The sequence below is a fragment of the Bombina bombina genome, chromosome 2, assembly GCF_027579735.1.
Source record: "Bombina bombina isolate aBomBom1 chromosome 2, aBomBom1.pri, whole genome shotgun sequence".
Classification (NCBI taxonomy): Eukaryota; Metazoa; Chordata; class Amphibia; order Anura; family Bombinatoridae; genus Bombina; species Bombina bombina.
Window position 1 is genome coordinate 1,006,923,575 of NC_069500.1, and position 16,177 is coordinate 1,006,939,751.

Genomic DNA, 16,177 nt, shown 5'->3' on the forward strand with positions numbered 1-16,177 from the left:
ATAGGTGGTGGCAGTGTAAGGGGGTCAGATTAGGGGTTAATATAGTTTAAGTAGGGGGCTCACATTAGGGGTTAATATAGTTTAAATAGGTGGCGGCGGGGTAGGGGGCTCACATTAGGGGGTAATAATTTTAATGTAGCTGGAGGCGGTGTAGGGGGGTCACATTAGGGGGTAAAACATTTAATGTAGCTGGCGGCGGTGTAGGGGGGTCAGATTAGGGGGTAAAACATATGTAGCTGGCGGCGGGGTCCGGGAGCGGCGGTTTAGGGGTTAATATATTTATTATTAGGAGTGAGAGGGGGGATTGCGGATAGAGGGGTATACATGTCGGGTTATTTTTGGGAGGCGTGTTAGACAGTACGGGAGATTTAATACTTTAGTAAGGTTTTGTAGGCGGCGGCAGTTTCTAAAGTGCCGTAAGTCACTGGCGACTCCAGAAATTTGTACTTACGCAGATTTCTGGACATCGCTAGTTTGTCAGACTTACGGCACTTTAGCATCTGACGGCGCCGTATATGTGTTAGCTCGAGTTGCGAGCTGAAACTACTGGTGGCGCAGGTTTCCATGCTTGCACCGAAACCTGCGCCGTACATCGGATCGCGCCCTAGATCTCTGGTTAATTTTCTAAAACTAATTTTTCAACCATGCACAGCTTTAGACTTACACTGATGAGGTTCATGAAGGAAGGTGATTTCAATTTTTTGGGATATTAAAGGGACAGTCTACACTAAAAAGGCAAATTTTACCTTGAGAACTATATACATCACTTAAGTGCAGCATACATTACATTTCTGCATGGAAAGAGATGACACATATATGAACCTCTCAATAAAATTATCAGTTGGAAAACAATAATGAAAGTATTACGGTAAGATAATAATTAAACAATGCATTTAAATTGTATTAATAGGGGCCTATCTATCAAGTTCTGTACGGAGCTTGAGGGTTCGTGTTTCTGGCGAGCCTCCAGGCTCGCCAGAAACACCAGTTTGAAGCAGCGGTCTAAAGACCGCTGCTCCATAACCCTATCTGCCTGCTCTGATGAGGCGGACAGGAATCGCCGCAATTCAACCCGATCGAGTATGATCAGGTTGATTGACACCTCCCTGCTGGCGGCCGATTTGCCGCGAGTCTGCAGGGGGCGGTGTCTCACCAGCAGCTCTTGTGAGCTGCTGGTGCAATGCTGAATATGGAGAGCGTATTGCTCTCCGCATTCAGTGATGTCTGTCAGACCTGATCCGCACTGTCGGATCAGGTCCGACAGACATTTCATAAATAGGCCTCATAGTATGCATTTAAATTCTATTATTTATTTTTTCATTTGTGTTATAAGTATGCAGCAAAATTGAAATCATGCAGTAAAATTGAATTGAATTTAAAGGGACAGTCTACTAAAAAATTTTTGTTGTTTAAAAAGATAGATAATCCCTTTATTACCCATTCCCCAGTTTTGTACAACCAACACAGTTATATTAATAATACTTTTAACTTCTGTGATTACCTTGTAGCTAAGCTTCTGCAGACTGCCCCCTTATCTCAGTGCTATTTACAGACTTATGTTTTAGCTAATTAGTGCCGATTTATGAATAACTCCACTGGAATGAGCACAATGCTTTCTATATGGCATACATGAACTAGCAGTGTCTTGCTGTGAAAATTTATAAAATGCACTGAGATAAACGCAGCCTGCAGTGGCTTAGAAATAAGCTGAAATGTAGAGGTTTAAAGGTTATAAAGCATATTAATATAATAATGTTGGCTGTGCAAAGCTGGGGAATAGGTAGTGTTATGAGATGCAGGACACAGCATAGAAGGTACAATGTTATTTTATGGCAGAGCATAGAAGTATACAGCTTGTACAACACATCTAACTTGGTAACTACAACATAGACAATAATGGCTATAAGCAACACCCCCATCCAGTCATGTCACCTCCCACTCTCATCACATCTTCCCTTTTTCAAAGGACAAAGTACATCAAATAACAAGGTATACAAGAAGCATACAAAAATAGTTTTGTTTAGTGTATAACAAATAACAAGTTTAAGAGAATATATAAGAACAACAAGAAATACAATCCTGACTTGAACATCAGGGTAGACTACCCTAGTCCACAGTGACCATGGGATTATTCTGCCCATTCTTCTGGTCATTGCTCTAACTTGTGTTAATCACGATATTGGGCTGGAAGTTTCACCACTCTTCTACTTGACATCATTTTACATGAACTGTCCTCTGATACAGAAGAAGGTGATTAAGAGTCTGCTGAAAGCAAAGAAGTATCCCCGCTGTGATCTTGCTGAGGGGATGGCACCCCTCTTAAAACAGGGGATCCCACCGGCGGTGGCTCTGAGGCATCCAGTCCCAAACTCTCAGGTACTTGCTGAAGATGTCTTCTATTTCGACGTGTGACTGTCCCACCATCAGTAAGGACTACATAAGAACTTGGTTCTGGAGAGTGTCCAATTACCATAGCAGGCGTCTTCCATTTCTTCTCATCATCCAGTTTAACTCTGACACTTTGCCCCACCTTCAGCTCCTTCAAGGGCCTCACAGAGTGTTTCTGTCATAGAAGAATCGATAACCTCTTTTAGCCTCTTCATCCCTCCTAAGGACCTCATCCAGAGGTGGTCAGCTGGAAGACACCCACAGAGGGTAAAGTGGTGCGAATCTGCTGGGTAAAAACCCGTGGCTTGGATGGGAGTCGCTCTATAGGCCAAGAGATCTAGGTACAGCTCAGATTGCTTCAAAATGAACTTTGTTTTTTGAACTGCCCTTTCAGCCATTCTATTGGCCTGCGGGTAATGTGGACTTGACGTAGAATGGACAAAATCATATTCACTGCTGAAAGAACTGAACTCCATGGAAGCAAACTGCATTCCGTTATCACTCACTAACTCCATTGGTATGCCCCACCGGACGAACAAGCTCTTAAGACGAGTGATGATGGCTTGACTGGTGATCTCATCCAGTGTAGAGAAGAACTTCGCCCCAGCCAGTTTCGGAGCTATGTCTTTAAGTGTTGGCAGCACATATATCTCTCTCTCTCTTCACCTCCTCATTCAGCCTTTTCAAGTTTACGCAGATGCATACCTTCCCATTTTTCTTCGCAACAGGCACAATGGGGGCACACCAGTCAGTTGGTTTAACAACCTCTTTAATAACTCCCATAATCTTCATGCGCAGAAGTTCCTTCTCCACTTGAGGCATGAGCAGGAATGGAATTCTACGAGGAGTGGTAATGCTGTATGGGACTGCATCACTTTTTAGTGATATACGGACTGGGTTGCAATTCAGTAGGCCCAATCCACCAAACATGTCTTCCGAAATCTCATTCACTCAGCCGACATGGCCCAAACCACAGGCTGCTTTCCTGCTCAATAGGTTGTTAACACACTGACCTCTAATTACATGTACCCACATGGTGAATTTCCTCTGCTTGTACTCACAGCTGGCAATAAATCTCCCCGCACAATCGATGCGGCCACCAGAACTATGAAGTTTTATTGCAATTTTTGCCAGCTGAGGCTGTCGAGGCAGTTTTATGAATGCTGCAAGGGACATAACAGTGATGTCTGCTCCGGTGTCAATCTTGAAGACAACCTTGGCTCCCATTACAGAAAGGGTAACCCGCCAATCTTCATCTGAACCAGACCGTTCAACAACAGACCCTACAAAGGACACATGACCCTTCTGGTCACTATCCACCCGCATATCCTTAATGTATTCAGTTTTGCACTCCACTTCAAAATGACCAATTTGGTTACACTTTCTACATCTTTTATCTTAAGCAGGTCATACAATGCACCCATCCGCTTCTGGGCCTATCTGTTGCACTTGGTCTACCGCTCACACTGTGCCTTTCACCTGCAGCTCTCCTGAACTGCTGCATTCCACAATACTCTCAGACCTCAGATCAGCACTTTGCTTTTTCACCAGTTCACTCTGGCAGGCCATCCTAATAGCCCCATCTAATGTTAATTCAGCCTCCAACTGTAGCTTCAGTGAGACCTCAGCATTGGCAATTCCTATGACTATTCTGTCTCTGATTTGTTCTTCTTTAGCAACACCAAACTCACAGAATTCAGCTAGTTTATACAGGCTGTGCCCAAATGACTCCACAGATTCACATGCTGAGCACGTTTGTGAAAACAAGCCCTCTCATGAATCACATTTCTATTGGGCACAAAGTGAGCACTGAGTTTGTTCATAACTATTTCAAAGTCAAATTATTCCCCTTCTTGGAAAGTAAAGGCATTGAACACTGGCTCGACATCTTTCCCCATAGAGTATAAAAGATAATAAACTTGAACTTCACCACTCTCCTTGTCCAGCTTGGAAGCAATCCTGAAGCTTTGAAACCGCTGATGCCATGTGGTCCAAGCTGCAGGCTGAGAGAAATCAAAAGGCTCAGGTGGGGTAAATTTCGACATCATCATTACTCAGGAAACAGAAACGCAGGCAAGTACTTCTGACACCATGTCATGAGATGTAGGACACAGCATAGAAGGTGCAATGCTATTTTATTGGAGAGCAGAGACGTATACAGCTTGTACAACACATCTAACTTGGTAACTGTGACATAGACAATAACGGCTATAATCCACGCCCCCAACCGGTGATGTCACCTCCCACTCTCATCACAGGTAGTAAAAGCATTATCTTTTTATACAATACAAATCTTACAAATACAGTAAAACTTGTATTTACTATTGGATTGATTACAAGTGGCATGCTAACTTGTGCACATATGAAGTTTAAAGTAAAAGCATACAGCCTAGTGCATGCCTGATTTTCCTTTGTGAACTGCTGCATGTGACCAAGGCTCCAGTGGGAGCTGAAACGTTATGCTATTTTGGCATTAAAGAGGGTGATTTTTCAAATCTCGTGTGCTGGCTTTCTTTGCTGTGGGACTCCATGGATCTACACCAGGTATTGTCTCTTTGCAGTGTATATTGTTTTATATATTTACTGGCCGTGCACTAAGTGGTTGCAACAGTTGGTGAGTGCTGATCTTTCTCTCTACTATTGTAATTATATATATATATATATATATATATATATATATATATATATATATATATTATATATATATATATTTAAAATAAAAAGAACAGTTTCTTCTATGTGAAGAACATTGGAATGTAAAATATGCATAACTACCTTCGAGTTGAGCACACTCCAATAATGCACACCATTGAAGTCTATGGGTAAAAGAAGTTAGTGTGTTGCTATATCCAAAGTCCTGAAGTTAGCACACATCAACTTTTCTCATGCAGAAACCATTTACATTCAGCTTATAATACACATGATAATCCACACATGAAAAGTTTACTTCTGGCGGTGTTTGTATGTGAGTGAAAGAGCTATATAGCGCTCCACTTCAAATCTAGCCTAAAATCTTTACTGTGCTATATATTCAAAGCATAACATTAAAATAGTAATAAAAAGTAAAAAAAATCTAAATTTCTATTGCGTGTTTGAAGTTCTCTCACAGGTCTGGTTTTATTTAATCTAATCATTTTATGCTTGCAAGCGTCACTGTTTTATCCCACCAAATGTAGGCTAGAGTGTTTACACAGTGCACTGACAGAATAAGCTATGCACGTGATAACAGAAGCAAGTACAAGGTAATGTAAAATACTGTAGTTTGATTTGTATTTGCTTGAAAAAAAAAAAGTTTTGTTATCAGTGACAGTTGCTCCCTTGTAAATTTGTTCTCCCCTGCAATTCTCTATTTCAGAGAGCTTATTTACTTTCTTTGGGGGGCATCTCATCCCACAGTGACCTTCTAGGTTTATTCCCTCTTTTTAATGACTTGAGTGAGGTCCTCTCATGTGACAGTTTCTATGAAATTTGATTCCATGTCAGTCAATTTAAAAAAAATTGTGCCCTACAGTCTAAGATTAAAATTACATTTTACACATTAAATTAAAGTTAAACTCTGCTTCTTTAATTAATCAAATAGCTTCCAGGAAATGTAGCTCTCTTCTGAAATAAAACTTTCAAGGTAAAATTTATAGCTAGTCAAAAAATGACATCCCAAACTCTTCACAGCATGTCGGTTTAAATTTGTGCATTATATCTCTACATTCTGCACTGTACTAACCAGAACACATAATGTTCTCTAAAATACAGGGGTATAAGTATTTCTTGGTTTTATTTATAACCTGGATAAAACAAAGCAAAAGTGTAAGACTCATCATATTTTTACTCATAATAAATTGGATTAGTAAAGAAACAAATTCAGCAGAAATTACCAGCATTAAAATGAGCATTATTTAACTAAATCTTTTATTATACTGATTGTACCTTCATTTCTCCAATTTGTGCCTGTAGAACTTTCAGGTCTTCTTCATGACTGGAAACAATTCTTTTCACCGATTTCATATTCTAAAATTATAATGATTGTAAATGTGTTTCTGATCATTATGTAAAATGAATAATCAGCAGTTTAATCAACTATGTATTGTTTTGTTTATTATATGTATCTTACATGTTTCAGTGCCAGTACATTTTTTACAGGCCCATTAAGAATAAACAGGGTTTAACAGCCGTTATAGCATTTTGTTAATACTATTGACTTGAATTGAAAACTCTAAATATAGAGAAGAGTGCGAGGCATAGAATTTATTTTAGACATAAAAATGCATAATTTGTATCTACTTATTGCTGAACAAATGTCTCTTCATATGTTCTGTCATATTTTAATCAGTGTTGAAATACTTGGAAGATATTTCATGTGCCCATAAAGTGAGCAAATTGTTTTTCTCTGATTAATCCTGTTGGCACAGAGAAGTCATCCAAACATAAAAAAAAAATAATAATAAAAAAATAATTCACTGCTTGAATTCAGTATTCATTTGTATTTAAAATATATTGACTTTACATTAAGCTTTTTTCATACTCACCATTTCGAATGTGTTAGCTTTTTTCTGTAGATTGACAAGTTCCACTCCAGTATGGTCATGCTGAATACGTTTGTTTTGTTCCAACATAAATAAAAAAATACACAAATAATTACATACAAGTATTTCACCAAATGATTAAAAGACTTTTCTTTTAACTGTTGAATGTGATAAACACCATTTTGCTTACCCTTATTACATTTCATTTTCTGACCATTTTTTTCAACATTATTTTGGCTTAATATTGCGATAAATATCTATTGCACTTTGAAGTATAATGATACAGTGTATATGTGTATATAAAAGTATATATATATATATATATATATATATATATATATATATATATATATATATATATATATATATAAAATTCAAAAAAGAGCACTCTCACCACAACAGCAAACGCCAGGGTGCCAACGGTTGAATATAATAGGAAAGAGGCGGCACTCACTGGTCTTTCCAAATTGTACTTTAATAGAACAAAGTGACGTTTCGGGGACACACTATTCCTCAGAGGAAGGGGAGTGTGTCCCCAAAACGTCACTTTGTTCTATTAAAGTACACTTTGGAAAGACCAGTGAGTGCCACCTCTTTCCTATTATTATTATTATTATTATTATTGTATATAAAAGTAGATATGTGTGTTATATAACAGATGCAAAAATAGTAATGGTGTATTGAAATTATACTTTTTTAAACTAATATACCAAATTATGTTCCATAATCAAAAATCTCCAAATAGATTTCCTAAGCATTTAAATTGTATTAATACATGTAGTAGTAATTCCTAGAACATCAGAATGTTTCAAAATATCAGAAATGCAATCCCTTTGGTTCCATCTTGACTACCAATGACTTAGTTTGTGGTTATTATTATTGTTTTGGTAGGTAGAAATAACATTTTTTTAATTTTCCAGTCTCCTGCTTCATCATCTGTTGTTGTATGCAAAACAATGCATCATTTTCCCCTTAATTCTCCTATGTTTTCTTTATTTTCTTGCCAATTCCACATGGAATTTGAATCTGGTGTTTTCTTTATTTAGTCATATTGGTAAAAGCTAGATATGTTTGTGAGCTAGATAATATACTGTCTTATTCCATTTATGTGATTTTTCATCATAATAATGATGTATTTATATCTTTATCTTTGATTCTTCTGAATGTTACCAATTGTCTTAATTTTAATTCTAATAGGTTTGCCCTTTAATTCAGTCCTATTCATTAGAATGATAGAGAGATTCTGTTTTAAAGGCAATATGTGATCTAGGCAATATGTGATCTAATTTTTTATGCTGGGTCATATGATCAGTTTCTGGGTCATATGATCAGTTGTTTGGAGTCTTAAAGTGAAAGTAAACCCTATCGTTGTACAAACGCTAGGATTTACTATTGAAACAAATAAAGGGGACTCTCATTCATGAAGTATAAGATACTTCATGTAGAAAGCTCCTTTATTTGATTCAATCGATCGCCGTTTTTAGCTGCTACAGCATCCCACGGCTAAAACATTTTTTGGCTAAGAGGTGACATTTTCACCTCTTAGCCAATAGCAGTGTGGTAAATCCGGCTTGGTGCCCATGGGAGCCGGATTTACCGCACTGCTATTGGCTAAGAAGTGAAAACGTCACCTCTTAGCAAAAATTTTTTTAGCCGTGTTCTGATGTAGGAGCTAAGAGCGGCAAGTGATTGAATCAAATAAAGGCGCTTTCTACATGAAGTATCTTATACTTCATGAATGAAAGTGCCCTTTATTTGTTTCAATAGTAAATCCTAGCATTTGTACTTTAAGGCACATCATTTAGATACACCTTTTAGCTTAATAATATGTAAAAAATAATATTTGTTTGACCAGAAGAAATAAAAAAATAAATCTTACCATATAAGTTACGTTTTCAGATGTTGTACTGATTGTATTATTAATGTTGATGGGTTTAAGGTCATCTGCAAAGGAAATGCCATTAGTAATCCTTCTAGACCATTTGAACATACTACGTTATAAAACACAGTAAATATCAATAAGAAATATAGCGTTCAATGTTTTTTTTTTTTTTTTTAGTTGGTTTTAAGCGAGAAAATGGCACTTTTTTCAAAGCAATTACAATGGTGGGTTTTGGCCATTTCTTGGACCATAACATGGAGTCAAAATTATTCTCAAAACTTTTTATAAAGTTTTCAAACCATTTTATACTTATCAAATTTGACACCTAAATAAATATATATGTATATCAGCATATACATATATATTTATTAACTTCTGCCCATCGCTGCGCTACTTACCCACTTTGCTGTGCAAGGTTCTGATGCCATCTTTGTTGTTGTTTTTTGTTGGTTTTAAGATGGAAAATGGCACCTTTTTCAAAGCAATTACAGTAGTGGATTTTCGCCATTTCTTGGACATGGATAACATGGATTCGAAATTATTCTCAACTTTTTTTTATAAAGTTTTCAAACTATTTTATACCTATCAAAATTGACACCTAAAGCCCCTTGATAAAGTCCTGAACTGGCCATATTTACATTTTTAAATGCATTCACAGATGACATTTTAGTGTTTTTTTTGCAGATGTTTATAAAAGCTCTATTCATCACAATTTTATAGTCTATCTTCAGTGGGCAGAACAAACATTTACATAACATTTACATATGTGTTTGCAAATTTATATATATATATTTGGGGCTAAATTACAAGTGGAGCACTAAATTATCGCGCAGCCACAAATGGCCAAATCTGTCCATTTGTGAGCGCATGATAATTAATCTGCCATTACAAGTGGACGGTTATTGCTACCGCAAACTCGCTGTAAAGCATGTAAGTAGGGTGAAAATTGCATTTACATTGCAGTCTATGGGAACTGTGTGTTCCCAGTAAATATACATACACCACCAGCAAAAAGATTATGACTCACTGAAGGCTCAGATGATGGTTAGCATTTTTTAGCAATAAAGTATTTCTAATTAAGGGTTGTACATTGTTTTCTTAGACATAATGCTATTGCACACTTAATAGACTACAATAGTATAAATATAACCTTTTTTTGCACTGGGAAACAAAAAAAGTGAATGTGACTCACTTTAATGCTATATTCGCTTTATTGCGATGGTCTGGAACCAAACCCGCAATATCTCCGAGATATGCCCGTATATCAGCATATACATATGTATTTACTAACTGCTGCCCATCGCTGCGCTACTTACCCCCTTCACTGCACGAGGTTCTGACGTTGTCTCTTAGGCATCAGAACGAGGCTCCCAAATGAGCCCATGGAAGTGCGCTCTTGTGAGCGCAATACTGCCAAGCAATGTGAATGCAAGGTCGTGTCCGCATTGCTGTTAAGTTGTAATAACAGCGCACAATAGTGTGCGCTGCTATTACACAGTGGAGTGCAAATATCACTTTTTTGAAAGTGATATTTAGAGCTCCACTTGTAATCTGGCCCTATATACGTAATATACTGGATAGCTTCAGGAAAAGTGAGATCGGGACTCTAACATCTAGAAATGGCATGTAGCAATCACTTTTTGTAAATGCTTGTTTCTAATTCACACTTGTCACAATTGTTGCTTTCATTACAGGAGTATTTATAAGCAGGCTTTAAAATGGGATCACTTCTTACCACAAGGACCAAATCCATTCTCAACAGTGCGGTTTCCAGTTTCTGTAGCTATATTATTGAAATCCTGGTCACAAAGGTGCTTTCAAAGCATGGTTACGAAGGCACAATCCTTTTTGCACAACATGTTTGCATCTACATTATTGGAATTGAGTGATTTCAAGGTTTAAATTTCATTTTAGAAGATGAGATAAATTGTGCCACTTCCTTCAAATAGAAACCAGTAGGGATGTGCATTTGGATCCTTCGAGAGGATACAAATACAGAAGTAAACAGCCGCTCGTTCCCTTCTGATATTTTCTTAATTGCATTGTTTCCTGTAAATGATCCTTACTCTAAAAACTGTGCAAATCCAGATCTTAAATTGAGAATCTTTTACAGGAATCAATCTAGTTACAAAAATATCTGAAGGGAATGAGTGGCTGCTTACTTCCACATTCAGATCCACACAAAGGATACAAATGCACATAGCTATAAACAAGTATTGTTCCTCTTTACTTTAGACATCTATCTTGCCAAACGGAAAATTGGGCTTTTTAAACTATAATTGGAAATATTGTAAAAAATACTATTAAAATATTAACAGTGTCAATATAATCATTGAGCAAGCATGCCCAGTATACCCATCATATCTATGTATAAATAATATTTATATTGTTTAACAGTGACCTGGATGGATTTGGATTGCAGTAGGTTAATCTCACACATGCAAATCATTTTCCTTAAACGCTATACAATGGGGTTAATTCAAAAGAACTGCAATGCAACCATTTTCAATGTCAGTTTAAGTTGGATTCACAATATCGACCCAGATAACAAGTGTCGAAAAATGTGATTTTTACTTGGCAGATTATTAACTTATATAAACAATTAGACAAAACAATTACTAAGTAGCTATCATATTATTGGTGATAAATTATGACATTATAAAAATGGCTAAGGAAAAATTTTACTTTTTTAAAATAATCTTCTTAAAGTTTACTACAAAATACTGTACTGTACTCTACGGATCTTGCATCAAAAGTTCAGACAATAGTCATGTATGAAATAAATTTTTGCCTTCATAAATAAATTATATAATAATATTAATTCAGCCATCAGCATATTTAAAGTATGTATGCTTGGTTAAATACGGTAATTTAGACAAGACTAAGGGGTAGATTTATCATACCCCGGGTGGACATGATTCGCTATAGCAAATCATGTCCGCCCTGCATCGCTAAATGCCGACACCATACAAAGTCGGTATTTAACATTGCACATTTTTGGTGAACTACTTGTGCAATGCTGCCCCCTGCAGATACGCTGCCAATCGGCCGCTAGCAGAGGCATAGTTGCCAACATTTGCAAAATATTTCCAGGGACACTTTGCAGCTATCAATTACCTGCATTGACATTTTTACCACACACCCTGCCTTAAAGCTCCGCCCACTTTGCCAAACCCACATAATTAGCATAATTAAGCTCCGCCTATTTATTATGGTGGGGGAAAAAAGATCCATAAAGAACCAGTTTAAAAGATTACATGCCCTTATGTCTCACTCCTGTGCAGACTCAAAATGGATCATTCAAACAAAAGTCACATTCTGTGGCTTTGTATTAAGAAATTAGCAGTCTGACTTTAATATATATACAATATTATATATAACATGGGGAGCAGTTATTGGTGCAGTTAGGGGAGGGGACATATGGAGCAGTTATAGGTGTAGTTAGGGGAGGGGACTTAGGGAGCAGTTAGGGGAGGGGACATGAAGAGCAGTAATAGGTGCAGTTAGGGGAGGGGACATATGGAGCAGTTAGGGGAGGGGACATGAGGAGCAGTTATAGGTGTAGTTAGGGGAGGGGACATAGGGAGCAGTTAGGGGAGGGGACATGAGGAGCAGTTATAGGTGCAGTTAGGGGAAAGGACATGGGGAGCAATTATAAGTGCAGTTAGGGAGGGGACATGAGGAGCAGTTAGTGGAGGAGACATAGGGAGCAGTTATAGGTGAAGTAAGGGAGGTCAAGAGAAGCAATTATTGATCATTAACAGTTATAGCTAGCAGAATTTACATTTTTAATATGTTTACATGTAACTGGAATGTAGAAAAAAATACATGTTTGCACAACTCCAAGCTATATTTGTGGAGATAAAAAGGTCTGTACAAGTTGGATTTAGAGGGAGAAAAAAATTTGAGTGCAATATATTTGTAACCTTTCATATGCCAGACAGAATTACCCTCTGTGCACCACAGCATCTCTGGAAGCAAGGAGTTAATCACTTAGGGGTTTGTCTTGTTTAAGTAAATTAATCTCTCCCCTGTATGTATCACCATTTCACTGAGGTGCTCACATGCTGTGCTTTGTAATAGTAAAGGTTAATTAAGTGCCATAAAAGTCCCATATTTGTTCTAATAATTCATCCACCATTTCTATCTCACATGCAGCTCACACGCAATTTAACTCAGACAGCAACAAGTTAATAGGTGACTTTTGTTACCTCCTCAGAACTCCGTGATCTAAAATAAATTATGAGACCCCAGCAGCTGACAGGCATTCCTCCCAAACACTGACACCGTGGGATATGCTCTCTGCATCGTCTGGTGATCACAAGGAATGCATTTTTGTTATGCGCAGCATTCAGTTCCCTGATGTTGTTGTACAGTTTATTTTCCCATCTAAATAATAACTTTCAAGGAAGCACATACAGTATTTGCAAGTTGGCTTCTGTAGTGTACTATATAAATGGTAAATGCTGAATTATTTAAATGATAAATTTGTTCAGAATAAAGTAAAACTATACTTCATGAACAGTAAAACAGTAGCAGACAACGTTAACTGCGAGAATAATGGAAAACTTTATCTGGGGCTATATTTTTACTTGCATATGAAGGGACAAATATATTGCTGGGGGTGAGGAATAAAAAAGCGAGACTGAGACACAATACGCTTTAAAAAATAAAATACCTTTGTGTATTTAAGATAATAAACTGGCTTACACCGTGCAGATCAGGAGACTAAGGAGTCGTGCTGTTTACCATCACACCAGTTACACGCTGCACGGAGGTATCAATCAGAGGCACATCAACAACCGTTACCTGTGCCAAATGTGATGTCACTGCACAGCCAGCTGACGGGGAGGAGAAACTGACTTTTTTTTTTTTTTTTAATATAACAAACTTTATTAACAAAACACTGTCAGTTAACTCAAGTGATTTATAACCCACAAAACGGTTGCCGGGACATTTAAATGGCTGGGACTGGGTCCCAAATTCCGGGACTGTCCCGGCAAAAACGGGACAGTTGGAAACTATGGCAGAGGGTGTCAATCAACCCGATTGTATTCAATCGGGCGGATTGATGTCCGCAGCCACAGAGGCAGCGGATAAGTTAAGGAGCAGCGGTCTTAAGACCGATGCTTCTTAACTCCTGTTTTCGGCGAGCCTGAAGGTGCATTAGGCACCATTCGGTGCATGTTAAATCGGCCCCTAAGTGGCAGAAGATTTAATGAATACTAATTTAGATCAAATTTTAAGTGAGGTGCAAAAGTTTTTGTGCAAGTGATATTGTGTTATTGCAAGCATTTTCAATTGCGCTGATATTACAAGTTGAGCGATTACCATTTTACCACGATCTCAGGGCTGTGGTTAACTGTTTTACAAAATTAAAAACACACTTCAAAAATACATTACAAAGTACAGTTACACTCATAATAACACCATCTAATAAAAATTATTACAAAAATATTGCACAAAAATGGTATAAAGGCTCAAAGATATGAGATCTCGGGTGTTAGAAAAAAATAAGCTGCCAAAGGATTTTAACATAGAGATATATACAGGTACATTGCTAAAACTGTATTTGTATGTATGAATATATATACAGTATATATATATATATATATATATATATATATATATATATATATATATATATATATATATATATATTTAACTGTGTATTAAAGGGACAGTCTAGGCCACAATAAACTTTCATGATTCAGATAGAGCATGTAATTTTAAACAATTTTCCAATTTACTTTTATCACCAATTTTGCTTTGTTCTCTTGGGCCTAGATTTGGAGTTTGGCGTTAGCCGTGAAAACCAGCGTTAGAGGCTCCTAACGCTGGTTTTAGGCTAACTCCGGTATTTGGAGTCACTCAAAATAGGGTCTAACGCTCACTTTTCAGCCGCGACTTTTCCATACCGCAGATCCCCTTACGCCAATTGCGTATCCTATCTTTTCAATGGGATCTTTCTAACTCCGGTATTTAGAGTCGTGGCTGAAGTGAGCGTTAGAACTCTAACGACAAAACTCCAGCCGCAGGAAAAAAGTCAGTAGTTAAGAGCTTTCTGGGCTAACGCCGGTTCATAAAGTTTTTAACTACTGTACTCTAAAGTACACTAACACCCATAACCTACCTATGTACCCCTAAACTGAGGCCCCCCCACATTGCCGCCACTCGATTAAATTTTTTTAACCCCTAATCTGCCGACCGCCACCTACGTTATACTTATGTACCCCTAATCTGCTGCCCCTAACACCGCCGACCCCTATATTATATTTATTAACCCCTAATCTGCCCCCCACAACGTCGCCGCCAGCTACCTACAATAATTAACCCCTAATCTGCCGACCGCAAAGCGCCGCCACCTACATTATAGCTATGTACCCCTAATCTGCTGCCCCTAACACCGCCGACCCCTATATTATATTTATTAACCCCTAATCTGCCCCCAACAACGTCGCCTCCATTTATTAACCCCTAATCTGCCGAGCGGACCGCACCGCTACTATAATAAAGTTATTAACCCCTAATCCGCCTCACTAACCCTATAATAAATAGTATTAACCCCTAATCTGCCCTCCCTAACATCGCCAACACCTAACTTCAATTATTAACCCCTAATCTGCTGACCGGAGCTCACCGCTATTCTAATAAATGTATTAACCCCTAAAGCTAAGTCTAACCCTAACACTAACACCCCCCTAAATTAAATATAATTTTAATCTAACAAAATTAATTAACTCTTATTAAATAAATTATTCCTATTTAAAGCTAAATACTTACCTGTAAAATAAATCCTAATATAGCTACAATATAAATTATAATTACATTGTAGCTATTTTTGGATTAATATTTATTTTACAGGCAACTTTGTAATTATTTTAACGAGGTACAATAGTTATTAAATAGTTAAGAACTATTTAATAGCTAAAATAGTTAAAATAATTACAAATTTACCTGTAAAATAAATCCTAACCTAAGTTACAATTAAACCTAACACTACACTATCAATAAATTAATTAAATAAAATACCTATAATTATCTACAATTAAACCTAACACTACACTATCAATAAATAAATTAAATACAATACCTACAAATAACTACAATGAAATAAACTAACTAAAGTACAAAAAATAAAAAAGAACTAAGTTACAAAAAATAAAAAAATATTTACAAATATAAGAAAAATATTACAACAATTTTAAACTAATTACACCTACTCTAAGCCCCCTAATAAAATAACAAAGACCCCCAAAATAACAAAATGCCCTACCCTATTCTAAATTACTACATTTCAAAGCTCTTTTACCTTACCAGCCCTGAACAGGGCCCTTTGCGGGGCATGCCCCAAGAAGTTCAGCTCTTTTGCCTGTAAAAAAAAACA

The 16,177-nt window shown here is 37.1% G+C and overlaps 1 long non-coding RNA gene across 1 annotated transcript; it reads right to left on the reverse strand.

Annotated features, from left to right (window-relative positions):
- Positions 1-6,928: 6,928 nt before the first annotated feature.
- LOC128648151 (uncharacterized) lies at positions 6,929-13,604 on the reverse strand. The gene is made up of 3 exons (XR_008400521.1): positions 13,469-13,604; positions 8,788-8,852; positions 6,929-6,971 (listed from the first exon to the last, which is right to left on the reverse strand). It is a non-coding gene; the product is annotated as an uncharacterized LOC128648151 (long non-coding RNA).
- Positions 13,605-16,177: the final 2,573 nt, after the last annotated feature.